Source organism: Mytilus galloprovincialis, chromosome 6, assembly GCF_965363235.1.
Source record: "Mytilus galloprovincialis chromosome 6, xbMytGall1.hap1.1, whole genome shotgun sequence".
Taxonomy (NCBI): Eukaryota; Metazoa; Mollusca; class Bivalvia; order Mytilida; family Mytilidae; genus Mytilus; species Mytilus galloprovincialis.
The window spans coordinates 66,047,946-66,062,748 of NC_134843.1; positions in this window are offsets into that span (position 1 = coordinate 66,047,946).

Consider the following 14,803-nt stretch of genomic DNA (forward strand, 5'->3'; position numbering starts at 1 on the left):
GTTTTATGTATAAGATGTTTTATGGTGGATGAGTATTTTATTCCATAATTTAATAAGCAATCCAAACATTGAAATTATCTGGTATTACAATACTTTGCAAACTTACAAATAGAAATACGAGTTCTTGCTTTTGGGCATGGCTTAAACTTTTTATAAAAATACAGGTGTAGTGATGTTATGTCTATTTCTTGATTCTTTTCCAAGGCATCCATCGGGATTGTATAAACATTCATAATTAAATTTTCACCAACCCGTAATAATACAAGAGATAATAATTATTTCCAAATCAAGTAAAACAGCAAACTTACCTGTATTTTTCTTTAATATAAGTGAATCTTTTGAAGACTCATATCTTGGGCAACAAGATTCATCTAAGTAGCAGTGTTTTGTTTTCATGTCATAACTACCATAGCAACAATCTTGTATGGAGCACAATGACGCACACACAGCTGGAGATAATCGTTGCTTTATTTCTGATGTACTGGTAGGAAGAATTCTTCTGTCTTTTGTAGTAACAAAGACGTGTTTTTAAACATTCAGTTCTGCAAAACCCGTTGAGAACATCACACACAAAAACAGAATAGAAAAATCATCTTCCGTTTGCGACATCAACATGGTAAAGAATTGTCAGATTGTATGTAATGCTTATTAGAACTTATATATATCTCCGAAAGAACATTTATAAAAAGCAGACACTTAAAAAGATAGCAAACACTATAATAACAAAAAGCATTCAAATAATTTTACAAATAATATTTACTAAATGAAACACAAATTGAGAACCAATTGAAATATTATCATCTATACTATTGGATGAAATCTAACATGCATGAGCTGGTTATAAAATTCCGCCCATTTGATAATCAAAAATGCATTCTCAGCAAAGTTAGTAGGCTGTGGTTGTGTATAATTATTATACAACCGAAATGTACTTTTTTCATTTGCTGAAGTCATTAGTACAACTCTGTTATTTATTTAAAAAAATGTTAGTTTTAACGAAGACAACATAAAGGACTACGTGATAAATGAACAGTGTAATGCATTTGGTATTAATGTAATTAAACTATTGAGCTCGACTAATTGAACGGGGAAGATAATTTAGAACTAATATAAATATTTCAAAATAATTACATTTTTTAACTTCCTGGAAGACCTATTCATATTAAGTCTGAAGAATAAAACCGAATATAAACAAAAGACGAACAGTTTATTTTTGAATTTTATTTTGTAGATTTAAACAAACAATTAGTTCCTATGACAGAAAATTTAATACACCATTCACTTTGAGTTATGCCTATCTCATTTCTTGTTTCTTTTTATCATCAAGGTTATATGGGGAAAGGGGATGTTTTTCTTCAAAGACTTTTCTCTAATTGTTCTGCACCAACTGATAGTTTCTATTAAAACTATTTGTGAATGTGTTGATCATCCACTAAACAATAACTTCAGAAAAACATCGTTATGCTTTAATCGCTTCTTAATTTACCCTAAATTTAGCTTACTGGGAACGTTACTACAGCCAATAATGTATAAGCAGTAAAAATTGCAATTTTCTAGATGTGTCAATTTCAGTTTCACAAGAGAAACGCAAAGCACACACTAATTATTTTAATCTGCCATGTGTGGATAAAAGAGGGACAAAAGATACCAAAGGGACAGTCAAACTCAGAAATTTAAAATAAACTGACAACGCCATAACTAAAAATAAAAAAGCAAACAAACAAACAATAGTAAACATGACACAACATAGAAAACTAAAGAATAAACAACACGAACCCCACCAAAAACTAGGGGTGATATCAGATGCTCCGGAAGGGTAAGCAGATCCTGCTCCACATGTGGCTCCAGTCGTGTTGCTTATGTGATAACAAATCTGGTAACTAGTCTAATTCGGTAGGTCACATTCATGAAAGGGAAGGGGATTGTAGTTACGACGTAAGGAACATATCCGATATCATTTGTGAAACAGTTATTCCATAACGGTCAACCAACTCGTGATGGCGTCAGTAAAATTTACGAAAGGATAATTTCAACTTCACCATTTGGAACTCTTGGTTTAATAGCTTCCTTGTGAGCAATAACCCTCTATCAAGAAAATCATGATAGGAAATGAAAGGACGGGAATATCGTATCAATTGGGAGATATATACCCCGTATGCAGGTGCTGCTGGAATGTTGCTACTTAGAAATGGAAAGTTCACAATTGGAAAGCTGAAATCATCTCTTTTGTCGTAAAATTTTGTTTTCAATTGACCCTCATTGTCAATTTATAGATATAAGTCAAGATATGAGGCCGACTTAACTGTATCTGTAGTATCCTTTATCTTTAGTTCGATGGGATAGATGCGTTCCACATAGTCACCATATTTTGAATTATTTAATGAAAGAACATCATCTATATAGCGGAAAGTAGAGTTAAAGGATATTGCTAACTTCTTGTCTTTCTTCCTAAAAAGTTCCTGCATGAAGTCAGCCTCATAAAGAAACAAATTGGCAAGTAGAGGGGCACAGTTTGTTCCCATTGGAATGCCGACAGTCTGTTGAAAAACACACCCTCCAAGCGTAACAAATATGTTGCCAATCAAGAAATCAAGCATCTTGATAATATCAGTTTCAGAGAAGTTTTTGTGTGAATCAGAGTGATCCTTTACAAAGTAGGATTTATCCCTCCCTAAGACAAGATACATGTATCTACGTTGGCCATTTTTTTTATGAAGCAAAACAATACCAACTCTTTCAATTTGTCTTTTAGTTTGGAATGTAGAATACTTGTGTAAAGAGTAGAAAAGTCAAATGTTTTAATACTGTTACAAGATGAAATAAGAGAGGACCGTATCATAATCCTTGGCTAAGAAAGATGAGGCTGTCATTGACAATTCAATATTTTCCTAACAAATATAATTTTATAATCTATCAGTAAGTTGAGGTAACACTGGTATAAGAGTTTATTAAATTTGATGCAACAGTCATACAAGGGAGAGGTTTTGCCATCTATAAAACCATGTTAAATCCACAATTTTCTACATAAGAAAATGCCTGTCAGGAACATGATAGATGTTATCAATTCGTTTGATGTGTTTCAGCGTATGATTTTAGGGCCATTTCGTTTTAAATTTTCCTCAGAAGGTCAGTATTTTTGTGATTTTACTTTTTAACAGTTACATTTAGATGTCGGTTTCAGCAGGGATGGTTGACGTCATTGTGATGACCTCGGTAACAAACTACAAGTTTTATCAAAATTTATAGAACCTACACCCGATTGTTCCTATATGTAGAGCGATCAATCCCTTTTCCTCTAATTTGAGGTGAAAATATGGGAACGCAAGTCTCAGCCATATGTTTCCCTTTCCTGAATTAATGGACAATTCCTAGTGTAGATATTAACAGGTTCAATAAGGTTTGACTATTCCGAAAACAAACTGAAAACATCATGGCTAAAACAATAAGAAAGGAAACAAACAACACAAGGGGCGGTAGCAGGTGGCCTGGTAGAGTTACAGGTAGACCGGATTAATAACAAGTCGTTTCTGTAGAACAAAGTTAAAAGAGTGCGGCAGTATAATTCTTATCACAGTGCTTCGTTTTGTTATTAGATAAGAGAATTGGAATATCATCTTAGAAGATTATAAATTTATCGCACTGCAACGGATTTCTTAAAAGTAGCTATTAATGCAAGATTAATTCAAATGCATTGGTAAGCTTGGTAGATGTAACAACAATGGCAGACTTATGATTTAATTCTAAAGACGCGCGCTTCATCTTCATAAGAATCATCAGTGACGCTCATATCAAAATAGTAAGAAAACCAAACAAGTTTTCAGTTGAAGATCATTGATGACCCAACATTCAAAAAGTTGTGCCAAATTCGGCTAAGGTTATCTATGCCTGGGATTAGAAAATCCTTAGTATTTCGAATAATAATGACGAAAATGAGCACCCAACTCTAAGCTGTATTCTATCACTGACACAAAATATTCATAATTCAAAAAAAAAAATCATAAGAAACCAATGAATGTTCTGAAAGTTTCAAAAATGATCATCAAAGAGCTGAAAGCTCTGAGGAAAAATGACGCCACTGCCTCTAATATTGGGATATTTTTTATGCAAGTCTTGATTTTCGCATACCGAAATAAGTTTAACATTGCAAGATGTCTCGTAAGCATATAACTAATATTCGTATATGTGTGTGTGAAGTGAAGATGACAACTGACTGGTTTTTTTTTTTGTACAAATAAATAGGCCAAGACTATCTAAATGATCTACAATATCCAATAACTACTGGCTGTTTTTATTGTACAAATAAATAAGTCAAGTATACTGGAATGATCTAAAATATCCAGTGACTACTAGCTGTTCTTTTGAACTAATAAATAGGTCAAGACTATTTAAATGATCGACAATATCCAATGACTACTGGCTGTTCTTTTGTACATACTAAATAAAGACTACCTGAATGATCTCAAGTATTTTAAGCAATGTGTAATTTTTTTCTTGCAATTACATTTTTCTCAATCAAGAGTACAGACTAATAGTTGGGCTATTCTTTAAGCTTGAAGATCACGCTAAATTGTACAGTAAACGCCTTGAACCACCTTGAAAAGAAGAACCGATCCAACGCATAAAAAAAATGGAATGTAACTGCCATTTCAGATCTGCAAGAAAACAAGCAAGGAAGGTTAGTTCGCTTGATTTTTAACGAAGGTGATCGTTAAGGTCTGAAACAAACCACTTATCTTGAAAGGATGAAAATGAAGGCATCATCATAGCCATACCAGGCAAAATAGTTTAAATAAATATGCTTGATACTAAGAATAGCTTTACAAGGGCATTCAATATAACAGCTGTCAACACGAACCAGTTCAATAGTCATTAGTTTATATGGTAAGAATGATACTGGTATGGCCACACAACGAACCAACATCCAGTAATATCTTTGGGTTGCAGACAGCACTTACCATTCCGCAGCTATAAGAGTTTAATTGTGCAACTCCACTTCGAAAGGATATAGCTGCAACTTATGAGTCCACAAATAGAGTAATATTTCTCAATAATTGTGAAATTGATTCATTTTAAAATGTCCATGTAAAGCTTTTTATAGTGGCCTTCATCAACTAAGAACAGTTGAACAATGTGGGAAACTTATTCCATGTGCAACATCTTTGTTTCCTTACAACAAAGGACTCTATGTCTGCTCTTTTCGCATCTGCTTTGCATTGTAAATCCTCACGTGTCCTCTTTTGGTGTCCGAAATATTCCTTCCAGTCTACATTGCTCATTCGTTTTTTCAACTCCATTGATTTCAATACCTACAATAATTTCCTTTTCTACATAGAGTGGTCATAAATTATATTGCATATATACATTTGTGTGTGGAAGAAAGTTACTTAGGCTAACCTGCAAGTAAAAGACACTGTGAATTACTTAAGATACATTTATTCATGCATGGGTTTTTTTACCACTTGGTAAATAACTGATATAATAAGAAACAATCGTTTACGAACGATTGGCAAAACTAGTTGTAAATACATAAAATCATAAGTATCAATGAAAATAACAATATATTGTAGCGAATAATGATATACTGGAAATTTATGTTTTCAAAATTACCATCATTCAAGATGGCCACCAGAACTTTAATTTACGAGTCCTCAGATGATAGTCTTTGTCATTAGTGACGAATACACGAAAGAATATTGAAATTGGAAAAGTCATGTATTTTTAATATAAATTAAAACAAATACAAGCAACTTCAAAATGGCCGCCCAGAACCGCCATTTTGATTTTCTGAATTGGGTCTATAGCTATAAATGTTACTTATGACCTCAACTAAAATTCTGCAAAATTAAGCTTTTACCACAATCTCAACAATTGTTTCACAAATCGACTGCTGGACTAATATTGATATTTTATAACAACTCTGCCCATGACCCATATAATTGATATTCATTCTTTAACCATATTTCATAGTAAGCTAGTTTTTTTTTTATTTTGCACTAACCCACCATCTTTCATGTCAAATTTATGTCTCCATTTTAAGTTTATGCCAGTGACTTATCATGGTATTAAACACAATTCCAAGTAATTATGCTGTTATAGTGGATTACCATATATTCAACTTAGGTGGCATTCCAGTCATTGAAATTTGTGTCAGATTAGAGCAATGAACTAGACCTTTATGAATGGATCTCATCATTTAATATAGTATGCGACCCCTGCCCGATAACGAAAATAAACAAGCTTGAAAGGATACATGTCAATCGGCAAAATTTATCACCAGAGATTACAAGTCAAGAGAGGACAGATACGTCTCCAAAATTCTTGCCAAACTGGAACTACAACAAGATCTTTAGACAAGGACGAACAAGGCGTTGTAGCCAAAATTGTATTTATGTAAAAAGAAGTTGAGGGGCTGATTCACGCTATTGAACCAGACGAATTCCTCAAAAAAGCATGTCCGAAGAGACCCATAACTGCCGAGAAATTCAAAGAATACCACGCAACAATTATTGTGGAAAAGCAAGTGAAGAATAACTCTAACATTCCACCAAGTAAAACACCGTGCAATATTCAAACTTATCCTTTGAAAGACAGTGATTGCTTTGAATTAGCTAGACGACACTGTTGTGCACGCATCAAACGTAGAGAGCTTCAAATCTGTTTTCACGCCCTGGCAATATATCGGGGGCGCTCTCTCGAACCGTTGTATTAAAGCCAGCATTGATATCAACAATTTATTCACATGTCATACAGATACAGTCTGTTACAGACTCTGCTGCTGTAACTTTGTAAACAAAGATTCAGTCGGACCGAGTCTGCGTCGTCAACCACTAGCCCGATGCCCCAAACTTGTATTAAATTTTCAGCTCGGACTAGTAAATTTTAATTATCGGTAGCCCGACCGGACTAGTAAGAAATATAACGTCCTTTCTATGTTATTTGAACACATTTGAAGTTTAGATTGACAATTAACGCAGAAAAGATCGTCAAATTAATGTGTACGAACGTAACGAAGTCTAAACTGTCGAGATCGATAATTATACATTTATCCTGAGAAAGTGAAATAGAAACATATACCAGTCGTAATATCCGGTACTTCGAACTGTCTTATAACCAGTAGAAAGTGGACCAACACGGACACATTATATTTTCTTTTAATAAAGGCAGTTGTTTGTAAAACGAAAAGACTATTGAATTTTCCCCGATTACTTATATATCTTTAATGTTTTAACATTGTTTTAGTTTTACTTCACATAATCAATAAAGTTATAAAAATAGATTTATGAGTATCTTAACAACATCGTGTTGGTACACTTCGATCTTTTTGGTAATAAGAAGGACCGGAGAACATGTGTCATCAGACGATTCATACGCACCGCGTGGTATTAATTTCTGATTATTCAAAACTTCGTAAATCAGCATATATCCAATGGATGTCAAGATGATTCCCATTAATACTTTTTTAATGGTTGTTAAGTTGAAATGATAAGAAAGGCTGACATTATTTAGTAGAACTATTTTGTCTGGCGATTGCTGATCATTGGTGTGTGAAAAGTCCAGAACCATGTCAAAACGGATCTATTTGTTTATTACGTAGATAAAAGCGAAAGCTTGAATAGATATGAAAAATATAACAAAGGAAAAGCTCAAAATACCATTGTGGTAACAATAAAGATATGAACAGGTCAAAATGTATTATTCTGTAAATAAACTGATTTCCGGTTGATTACTACAAACTACTGATAATATAAGCAGATTCAAGTTTGTATGTAAAATAGTAAATACGAAACCATGAGCCGTAGGCGGAGAAATGTAATGAAAAGTAAATACGAAACCAAGCGCGGTAGGCAGAGAAATGTAATGGAAGTTCAGGTCAATAGTATCGGAAACACGCCGCTGAAAGCGTCATTTTCCAAAAGCAAGGTCAGGTATTCTGTAAATGTTATTACGTGTACTATTAATATGTGGTTATACAATTTAAATGCTTGATCGTGGTTTATTTTCTTACATTGCATTCTCCTCTCTAATGTGTATTTATCAATTATCCTTAGGGAGATGATGCAGAAATATTTGGAAAAAAAACGGTGTCCCATTACCAAAAGAAAGTTTCCAACTACTTTCTTCTTCTACTGTGTGTCAACAGTGTCCCAATTCTTCTAATTCTGTTTTTTGCTTGTTAAGGGTCACCTGGTCTGACAAATTATAACTTTAAGGTGGCTAATTGGGTTTGATTGAAACAGAGACAGTACATTGAAAAGACAATCAAGTAAACTTGGAAGATGCGATTGAAAAGGCATTGTAAATGTTCATTTGGTTACTGATTTTGAAGTAGTATCTTTCCATTGTACATTCGAATACTGAATTTCAACTAATATCTTTCTATTATACATCTTGGTACTGAATTTGAACTAATGTCTTTCTATTATACATCAAGATACTGAATTTGAACTTATGTCTTTCCATTGTACTTCAGGTGCCTGTATTTGAAAGAATGCCTTTCTATTGTAAATTCGGATACCGAATTTGAACTAATTTTTTTTTCCATTATAAATCCGATTACTGACTTTGACTTAATTTATTTTCATTGTACATCAGGATACTGCATAATAATAATCACCATCACTAATTGTGCATCCATACTCTATGTCGTTGTCCCAACGCACTAGCAACATGTTCGCAGTAATAATTCTTGAGATAGCAGAAATGTCATGTGATCGGTAATTTTACCGAGTGTATCCTATCCCCGATTATGACGTAGTGACTATGTGAATTTACATGTCGGGTGATACATGCCCAGCAGGAGACACTTAACCAGTCTCGAAATATCCGGTATTGTTTTTTTTTAGATTTATGAAATTTTAACTTCGGTAAAGTACTGTCGCCTCGATATAATGGAAAAGGTGTTTGCCATAAACTACTCGTACACAGATGTTACCGATATTAAGATATCTTCTTGGGCATTCTTGTATTTTTCTATATAAAAATCTATTGATACTAGTAACCATTATGTGAATATAACATGTTTGCATCTTCAACAGTACATAGCAACAGCATTTTGTTCATCTGTGTTTATGAGTAGAATTATTGATCATCACTTTATAATTTAATTTTGGATGTAACGCGTCTTCTGATTGGCTGACGGTATTTTGTTATGAGCCCATAGACATAATTTAGTGTGACCGTGACGTCATCAACGTTTTTTTCATGGTTTTCTACGGTTTAAAATGGAATTTAGAATTAAATTATAAGAAATGACTGTAATATTTTTTCTGTCTATTCGAAATAACATAAAAAATGTGGTGCACACTGTTAAATAACCCGCTACGCGCATTATTCAGTGTGCACCAAATTTTTTATGTTATTTCTTCATAGACAGAACAAATATTACAGTCATTCCTAAAGTAAATACTTTATCTTTGTGACTGCAAAAGTAAATAACTCAAACTTACTAAACATTTAATTGGCGAATAAATGAAGGAATATTTTCGTTTTGAAAAGAGGTGTATCTGTAATCAGCTTATCGAATGATCCATTTGCTATTTTTTTTTAAATACGGTACAGTTTTTACTAAATCATGAAAAACAAACGCATCTTCTAGCAGTAAAATTTCTGTTTTAATAAATGATCTCATTTACAGATTTGAATAGATAAACCATAATTCATAATTGATTCTTCAATCTTTCATGCAGCCGAGCATGAACATTAGACAAGGAACTGTCTGCACGATTAATTTGTACAAACATTGGAACTACCGTGAGTTTTTTTATTCAGATGTAACGTTATCACAACAAAAATGTAAATATTCAAATAGACATTTTTAGCTTCTGTTTTGAGTGGTTATTACAAGTAAACATATATGGTAGTCATTGATTAGTTAAAAATAACATGATTATCCAATATAGCTTTATCGCCAAATCCTTTGAATAAAATTCATTACATGGAGGTTATTTATAATATTCTAGGTAGATAAAATCTTAGGAAATGATAAATATTTTACAAAAGATGTTTATGTCTCTTGACTGACAACAGCACATATACAACCCGCGAAAATAACAGTTATTATAACCAACGCGGTAGATGCAATATAAAGTAATGTAATACCTTGAAGGTCAGAATATAACAATGGCACAATAATATCAAAGAAAACAACAACAAATACCTAGAAGGAAACACACGAAAAGACTTAAAACAGTTCCTTAAATACTATACAAAAATGTCATAATTAAGCAAAATAAGAAATCATAATTAAAATAAAATATATAATAAGATAAACGGCAGCACGATTTCAAAGCGCTGCTTGAGTGATCGATACGTGCTCATGCTTCTTGCGTCATAACAAAATTTTGAAATTTGTTAATTCCTTCGCCTTGATTAAAGCTTTAATCTCCTCTTTCTACATTGATGATTAAAACACATCATGCATTACAGCACAATAGAAAACTGGATAATTGCAGATGCTGACTCGGGTACCAAAGACAATGATTTAGAGTACATGCATTACACTCTCTTAATATAAATATGAGAATTAGTATATGAAAATACATTTTGAAATTTGTTAATTCCTTCCGATTGATTAAAGCTTAAATCTCCTTTTTCTACATTGATGATTAAAACACACCATGCATTGCAGCACAATAGAAAACCGGAGAATTTAAGATGCTGAATCAGGTACTAACAACAAGCATTTAGAGTGAATGCATTACTATCTCTTAATATAAAAATGGGAATTAATCAATGAAAATAAGCAATCCTATATGTATATAACTATAAAATCAAGGCACTTTTGCTTTCTTTTCTGGGATCATTCTTTGTATGATGCGTTGTGCATTTGTGTTTTTTCTTCTATAGTCTTTATCATCGTTTTTTTTTTGTGTTTTTTCTTCTATAGTCTTTATCATCGTTTTTTTTTTTTTTTTTTTTTTTTTTTTTGTAAATGGCAACTAGCTGTCTCATTGGCAATCATACAACATTTATTATCGTTTGTATGCAATGGTCCTTTTGTTGTTTCCTCAAGAATACCGGATGTCGCAAGTTGTATCTCTGACATAATACTGTCATTAGGGAATTGTAATTAAGTACCTACTGCACAAATATTATTTCTAGTTTATCCTGCACAATGACGACCACCAATACGCTTGATGAACGTTAGTAATGCAGGGATAAAGGAAATCTATTCTATCTGGTAAATGACGTCATAAAGGTGGGCATAATTGACGAGTTTTTCCCGGTGGAGGAATGGAAAGTGGTCTATTGCAAAACTACATTTAATTTTTAAAGCAACGTCAGTTCTGTGACAAAAGTTAATGATATTCGTCAAATTTAGATTTCTATAAAAAAAAAAAACAATGAATGCATTTTTCATGCAGCCAACCCTAAAAATTTTATCAGAAACTATCAGCACGATTAATTTGTACAAACATTTGATTGACTGTTTTTCAATTAAGATATGATGCCATCACCATGATGATCACAGCCAAAGGTAAATTCCCGTTAACTTTCAATTTTTAGAGACTGTGTTGATTAGTTAGACAAAAAGCAAACACTATTTGACATCCAATATTCAATCATTAATAATGAGCCATGAATACAACTGCTTTAAAATAAAATACAGATATTAACATAAACATTTGAGGATTTAATATGTTTTTCAAAATGGTAAGTTCCTTTCTTTTTTACCTTGTGTATTTGATATGAATTTGTTTTTACACAATGGGATAAGGAAATGAGTCAAATTATCTAAAACTCGTAGGGTTAAAGTACAAATTTTTAAATTGCATTTTTTAATTGTAACCAGAAGAGGGAATAGAAGAAAACAATTGTCCTTTCAATTTCTTGATTCTGTAGGGGGTTAACACTGTTTAAAACAATGAAGTCAATATAAGTAAGCTGCTTCTTACTCATATTTTTTATCGTTTCGCCGTGCTGAAACATTATAAAAAAAATCATATAAATTTAAACTTCAAAACAGATATAAATGAAATGAAGCAAATAACGTGGAATCTTTTTTTTATGTCAAAATCAAAAAATAATAATGATTAAAGTCAACTCTTGAAAATTGTACGAGTGTTCTAAATACTAATCAAAGGTCCCAGGATTATAATTTAATAACTTACGTTCAAGAACAAACAAAACAAATTAATAAAAATTAAGAAATACTTCATGGCAGCCATAGATTGTTGGAAATTTACACATGGCCTGGGCCGTGATATTTGAATTTTGTTCTGAGCGTTAGCAAGGGATAAAATTAACGAATGTCACGGCCCAGGCCATGTGTAAATTTCCATCAATCTATGGCTTCCATGAATTATTTCGATTCTAATAGGACAAATACGTTCATTAAAATACTGAAGCGAGGATTGGTTTGATGTGTGTGTGTGTGTGTGGCTGATCTTTTTTACTCCCTGTTAGATAAAGCTCAAATATCTTAATAAATCTGTAGTTTGCATCTTTTATTTTGTGAATAACCGCTAGAAAAACGCTGTTTTATTCTTCTAATTCTCAAACTTAAGATTTGCCATTTTCAATTAACATGATTTTGTCGTAAACTTCTGTCAAATCCAAAATTGACATTTCGTAACTAAGGAGGCGCCATGTTGACTTGCTGAAATTAGTAAATATGCAAATAATGCAATAGAAAATAAAATAAAACAAAACCTAATAATTTTCTATTTTATTTTATTTTTGTTAATTTGCCCTTTTGAAAAAAAAAATGCCGTGTTCCCAGCTGAAAAGCTAAAAGCTTGCAAAATCGAGACTTGGGGTGATCTCAGATGCTCCGGAAGAATTAGCAAATCCTGCTCCACATTTGGCACCAGTGGTGCCACAAATTAGTACAATACCGGTGATAAGTCTAATTCAGTAGGTCAAGTTCAATAAAAAAAAAAAGGTGAAGGATCATTGTAGTTACAAAAATTCAAACATTTCCTTTATTATCTGTGAAATATATATATATATATATATTTTTTTGTTTAGGTTCATTATCAAAAGAATGCTCTTTATGCAATTTGTCTTGTTTTACGTTTATTTTTTCATTTATCGCCTTTTTGAAAATTTTCGATCGAAGGGTTGGATTTAAAAATTTTCCTGATTCAACTGCATTTGTATTTAATGATAACTAGTTGTTGGTTGCTTAACGTTCAGTTGCAAATATGTCAGACATCTTCAGGATAATATACATGGTGAGGAACAACCGCCATGTGCTTTTGTCGTTTATTAAAACATTTTTGATCGTTTTATCACTACAACTATCTTGTTTCAACCTAAATTTCTAATACTTTAAATGAGTTGGATGTATTCTTATCATTGTGCTCTAGATATGATGTCATGCTCATTGCAACTGTAAGCATTTTTAATTTCCTCATCTTTTCAGTGTTTTTTTTTTTTTTTTTTTAATTATTTCAAATTTTTAATTCATGTAAAAGACGGCTAAAATTCATATGAAATAATGAAGTGTATAGAATTTAACATGTTTTATGTTCTCAATTATTTTTATTAAATAAAAACCTGAAGTTAGTTGAATTCCTTTTCACTTTAACTTTAGAACACTCCTGTTATGCGACCGTTCACCACATTATACAACATAATGAATGATATGTATTTAATATTTTTTTAATTAAAAAAGTATGTTTAATTATCGCAGTATGATTTCATGAATTTGACGAACAAATCTTACTTAATTAAAAAAAAATTCTGTGTCATTCGGTCTCTTGTGGAGAGATGTCTCATTGGCAATTATACCACATCGTCTTTTTTATATTAAAAAGCAGCGAAACCTTAATTTAAAGTTACGTTTTATAAATCATAAACACATACTTACTGGAAGCATTAGATATGAAAGTTAGTTGATAAACGTTACAGTACAATGTAAAATCACAAAAATACTGAAATCCGAGGAAATTCAAACGGAAGGTTCCTAATAAAATGGCAAAATAAAAGCTCAAACACATCAAACGAATGGATATATTCAATGATCCTTTTAATGCTTGCTTAACTCGCATGTCAGATGTCGTAACTTCTATATCTGATATTGGCAACCCATAAATTACCAAATTTGTAATTGCGTCTTTGGTGCTAAGCATTTGTGACGGTTCGTCGTTGTTATTTTTTTTTTTTTTTTTTTTTTTGCCGATATGTCAGATATGTGTCAAATAAACAAAAGTTTCCGTCCTGAAAATGCATTGAATAACTGAAGCGCTACCTTATGTGATTTTAGATGTCAAAATGATGACCAAAACATATGTGTATATAAAGGGAAAATTCATTGCATTATACTCTGAAATGAGCGCACGAACAACGCTTTAAAAACCGTTAAAATTCCAAAAACAAAAAAGTCAGTTCTTATAATTATATTTGTATGAAATTGTTAGCAGTTTATTCCTATGAATTTTTGTGACGTTGTCACGAGAAGCACGTGCTCTCATGACTGTTGAATTTCATACCATACAAAATTTGATATTTTAACCTATCGAAAGCAGGGATTCTTCGAGACAAGTATGTAATGTAATATATTTGAAATGAATTTCAAAAATACGTTTTTTTAAAGCAATGTCAGTTTCTGCGACAACAGTTAACGATATTCATCAAATATAAATTTCAATAAAAAAAACAATTCATTTTTCCTGCAACCAACCCTAAAAATTTGATCAGAAACTATCAGCACGATTATAACAAAAAATACTGCTTCCCAAAAAAATCAAAACTTTTCACAAATTAGGCGTTATACTTTTATACGAGTAATCAAGTACTCGTGAGTATCTGGTTCGAGTACTCCAGTATTAAATATAATCACTAGTATCTTAATATCTGT